Source organism: Vigna radiata, unplaced genomic scaffold, assembly GCF_000741045.1.
Source record: "Vigna radiata var. radiata cultivar VC1973A unplaced genomic scaffold, Vradiata_ver6 scaffold_108, whole genome shotgun sequence".
NCBI classification, from domain to species: Eukaryota; Viridiplantae; Streptophyta; class Magnoliopsida; order Fabales; family Fabaceae; genus Vigna; species Vigna radiata.
Window position 1 is genome coordinate 485,558 of NW_014543429.1, and position 5,573 is coordinate 491,130.

The window sequence follows — 5,573 nt, forward strand, 5'->3', positions numbered from 1 at the left end:
GAGGAGGACCGCCACTTGCTTGAGCAAGATAAGGTCTGCCCAAATTTGGGACTTTAGAGACAAAATTCTATCTCAAAGAAGAATGCAAGATTGCAATTCAACTCAAATTTCATTCAATGCCAAGGTGTGTACAAGAAGAACCCCTATGCTTACTTATATAGCTTTTGGAAGGAGTTTGGTGAAGAGTTTCAAGTGATGTGGGACTTGGAAAGCTCCAAGTTCTGTCCAGCAGCAGCTGCAACGTCCCTAGGTGCATGGGAGTCCCACATTGCTTAATTCTCTCATTCCAAAAGGGTTTATAAGCTTCCTAGTTCTCCTAGAGTTCAAAAACTAACACTAGCTATGCTATTAGCTCCTACACGCCTAGAATGCTCACTTTCTCTTCTCTTCTTTTTAAGATCAAACCATGGATAGTCCCACATTGCTTGCTCTTAAAGAGAAAGAAGAGTTTATAAGCAATTACTCGCAAGAGCTAAGAGAAAGAAATCAAAAGGCAAATACGTGCCCCAAAGGAAACCTATTCTACTCTTTTTAATTCTTTTTGTCACTCTAAGAGCTCTTCATTGTTGCCCCCATCTATGATCATATCAGGTGTCTTGCCTTTTCAATTTTTGTTCTTGAAAGTTTTGATTTTTGACGAAGATTGATGTCTATGCGTGATATATTGTTGATATTGTTGTTTAAACTGTGTTGGGATGCATTGTTGATGGTTAAAACACTGTGTAGAGCATTTGCATTGGGTATTAGGCCAGCTACGGCCATGTTTTGTTTTCTGATATAGCGTTGAGGGCCCCCTGAGTGGCCAGCAGCGCTGGCGAAGCTGGTTGTGCTCTAAGTCTAGTGTTTTTGGTTGGTTTCTGGTGTGATGACAGTGCAGGTGATGCTGAGGGCCCCCTGAGTGGCCCTCAGCGCTGGCGAGAAGAGTGAATACTTTATTTGCATTTTAATTTCTCATGTGTGATAATGGTTGATTTCACCGTTATCTATGACCTAATTTTGATCATGAATGAATCATTTTTGACATAGAAACTTGCTTAATCCTTTGCTTTAAGGTTATTTTGTTAATAAAGAGAGTTGAGGTTATACTTTATGATTTTATCACTAATTCCCTTGATTTTGTAGAAAATTTTGATGATTTGGAAGAGGAGTTGAAGTACCAAGGAGTTCAAACTCAGAAAGGACTGAAAGAGCATCAGAAAGGACTGAAAGAGCATCAGAAAGGAAGATCGCAGGACGCCTGAGCACCCTTTTCTGGGGCCCTCAGCGCCAGAGGCTCGCATTGACACCTAACTGGCCTTTTCTAAGGCCCTCAGTGCTGAAGCCTCCCATTCACGCTTGGGCGCCCTTTCTGGGGCACTGAGTACTAGTTTTCCATTGTCGTTCCATGCTTGGACGCCCTCTAAAGGGTGCTGAGCATAACTACTCTCGCATTCACGCCCGACTGCCCTAAGTTGGGGTGTTGAGCGTCGGCTAAGCGGGCTTGAACTTTTTATCTGATCTATTTAAGGACCCAGACACTCTAGGATTGTATCTTTTGATAGAAGAGACACAAATTCACACTTTTCGACTCTCTAGACGCAAGATTGGATGCGAGAGCACTCCTCTTCGGTTTTTAGGGTTTATCTTTTATTCTATTTCCATTGTACATCTACTTTCTCCATGACAATGGAGAACTAATTTCTATTTGTTGTTGGGGGATGATCTAACCTTGTTAACTCTCATGTATTTTAACCGATTTTGATTTATATATGCTTTTTTTTAATTGTTAGGGTTTTTCTCGTATACTCTATGCTTGTTGTGTTTAACTCATTCATGACACGAGTTTTGGTTTCTTTAATATGGACACATACTGAGAAATCTAGATCTGGGGAATTTCTCCCAAGGGAACTATTGCCTAGACATAGGGATAAAACGCTTGGTTATCTTAAGCTTCTAATTGTAATGCAGAATTAATTATTAGGGATGCAATACATTGTAGTCTAGTAATTAAGGATAGGCTTTCTTCACCGAGACATCGAGTTTTAAGTAATTTAGAAAGTGATATTAACATTTACTGAAGAAGATGAATTCTTATATGCATGAGAGTAAATTAGGTGAAATCTAAACCCCAACAATATATTCATCTCATATTTTCAATATCATTCATTCACCTTTGTGTTTCTGTTCAATTGATCAAAATTGCATTCATATTTACTTTTATTGCACTTGCATTCAAAAACACCCAAAATTGTTCATCAAAGTCTTAATTAGTTAAGTAATTACATGATTGTTTAATGTCGTTAGTCTCTTGGGAAAACGATACTTGGTCTTACCATTTTTATTACTTGATACGATTCAGTACACTTGTCGAGGTCTTAACAAGTTTTTGGCGCCGTAGCCGGGGACTCGTGGTTTAACTATACTTTTGTGTGTTCTTAACTATACTTTATATTATGGTCGGATAATTGTACTATCTTATCATGTATGTGATGACTCTCTTATATAGTTTAATACAAGTAACTAACCAAAACTATGCACAATGTTATCCTAATACTAACCACTCAGCAACATCTCCACCATCTAAAGTCTACTCCAGGAAAGTCTCATCTCCCTCTGCTTACACCCACAGGATGATCATTGCAAAGGAAAAACACCACACATACAAAATACAAACACAAGTAGATGGGTAAGCTAGATATACAAGAAATCATAGTAAACTAATTCAAGCATCCTAGTAGGTTATGTTCTAGACTTGACTATCCGGACTTCGAATGATTGTCGAGCTATGTGTTAAGTCCCTGGCAAGTGTACCGAATCTTTATCAAGTAATATAAAACGGGTAAGTCTGAGTATCGTTTCCCAAAGGACTCTTTAGGCCTTAACTTTCATGTAAATTAATCGCATAAGACTTGAGAAGAAATTAATTTTAGGGTTTGGATGCAGAACGAAAATATACATGCAAAATGCAGTGAATCAATTGGCTAAAAGAAACTATGGATGAATGGAGTTGTTGCAGTTTATAATTTCATCTTATCCACCCTCTTATATCTACTCTTCATATCTAATTTTCTTATTTATCATATTGTCATGCAAACTTTCTTAGTCTACCCTAAACCCAATCTCTTGGCGAAAAGAGCCTATTACTAATTACTGGCTTGCTATCTCTAGCCGTGCCACCGCTCAGCGGTCAGTTTTACCATTGAGCGGTTTGCCTCTAATCGCTCTGGCCGCTCAACGTTGGTTTTTGCCGCTCAACGGTGTATATACTCTTCTTTTCTTCCTTTTTCTTCTTCATTCTTGAGTCTAAGTCCATCCTAATTCACTTCCATCTTCAATTCTCATCAAAACCCTGCAAAACAATGCAAAAACAAGCATAATATCTCTAAAACCAACTTTTGACTCTCTCATGAATCAACTAAGTGTTTTACTTTACTTTAAGCTCATTCTAAGCCATAAAGGGTGTGTTTTGACATCATATTCAAGCATAAAAATAACGGTTTTTAGACCGTTATCACTATGGCGGGTCATGCACTCCTGGTAGCTATTAAGACTCCAGCAAGTGTACCGAATCGTATCAAGTAATATAAAATGGTAAGACCAAGTATCGTTTTCCCAAGAGACTCACGACACTAAACAATTGTGATTTTGCTTAACCAATTAAGACTCTAAAAACAATATTTTAGGGTTTTTGAATGCAAAACAATAAAAGTAAATATGCATGCAATTTGATCAATTGAAGCTAAACACAAAAGTGAATGGATGATGTTGATAACATGAGATGAATATGTTATTAGTGTTTAGATTTCACCTAATCATTCTCATGCATAAATGAATTCTGTTGAGATTGTTGACAACACAATTTCAATATCAATCTAGTTTTTGATGATGACAACACATTGCTTAATAGCATGCATATGTTGTTTGCTGTTATTACATGTTCTTACATATATTAACTGTTATATCTGTTGAACATGTTTATGAATTGTGTTACATGTTCCTATGGTGATTGGTTGATATATATCTGGAACGTGTTTACATGCTTTATGTGCTATGTGTTTTGCATCATTTTATATGTTTTACTGCACATGTTTTAAAGCTGAAAAACACAAGCACTTTTATGAACTTTTAACTGTGTGACAAAGTTCTAGTACAATCGATTACATTGTAAATGGTTTCGACTATGCTAAAGTCTTTGTGCAGATTTTGAGGATCAATGCTATGTGTATTTTTGAGAAGAAAAGAATTTCCAAATGTTTTACATGGTTGATGTCGACTATGTGTTTTACATATTCGACTATATCTGTTATCTAATTTGAAATTCTGTTATGCTCTTGCGCTCTAACGGCTATATTTTTAAAAGTTAGTTGAGCATTGATGACTTGGTCAACTATATTGAATGTGTTCTGTTATTTGTTGACCGTGAACTATTATGTTGACTGAACTGTTATAAATGTTATAATACAGTCGACTGAATTAGTAACACATTCGACTGAGAATCAGACTGTATAACAGAAATCTATAAAAAGACTGAAACAGGTTTGTTCAGAGACTTTTGATGAACTAACAAATTTCATTTCTATTTCAGATATTTCTTAGCTCCAAGGATTCTCCAAGAAGACGGTGGTGATCTTTCTTGAACGAGATTCATTGAGGAGACATTGTGCGCTTACACTTGCTGATCATTACCTACACAAAAAGGTGCTTCTGTTTGATCGTGTTGAAGGCTTGACATCCTGTGTAGACTGCTGAATTGTGATCAAGGCTTGGCATCCTATGAAGACTGCTGGAATTGTACCTGTTGTGATACAGGGGGATAGTTCACTTTGAGGATTTTCAAAGTGGTGTTGTAGATTGCAGAAGAGGGGATTCTTGCTGCAATTCTGGTTTTGTTCTGCAACTATATTTTGGTTTTGGGTTAGAGAAAAGATTTATATTTTTGACGTGGAGGTCTTCTATAAATTCTTTGTTGTAAAAATCGCAACCATTATAGTGCATTTGCTTCCGGGTGGAAGGACACTGGATGTAGGCGTTGTTGTCCGAACCAGTATAAAAACATGTGTTTGATTTTCTTTATCCCTTATCTTTTACATTCCAATCGACTCTATTTCTAACGTAGTCTACTACGTTTTTTCCGCTTCATACATTTTCTAATTGCTTTCATTTCAAGAAAGTTTAAAAAGTTTTATACTTTGCTTTCAAGATTGTGAAACTAACACATTTTTTAAACATCACCAATTCACCTCCCCTCTTGGTGTATAAAGAAGCCTACCTGTTTTCCAACAAATTCATCTTCTTCATTAATGTTAATGTCACTCTCTAAAACACTTAAACCCGATGTCTCGGTAAATAAGCATATCCTTAATTAAGAGTTCATACAATTCCTAGCATCCCTAATAATTAATTTTGAAGCATAGGAGTTGATACAAGAAGGCCTAGCACCATAGGACCTATCACAAGAGGGATGGTCAAAAAGCTCCAAGATGAGTATTCTCCCCAAGGTCAAATACTATTTGCTATTTTTGGATGGAAGATTGGAGACCAAGGAAAGGCTCCAAATGTACCAAAACATGGAGAAGGGTAAGATGGTCATTGCT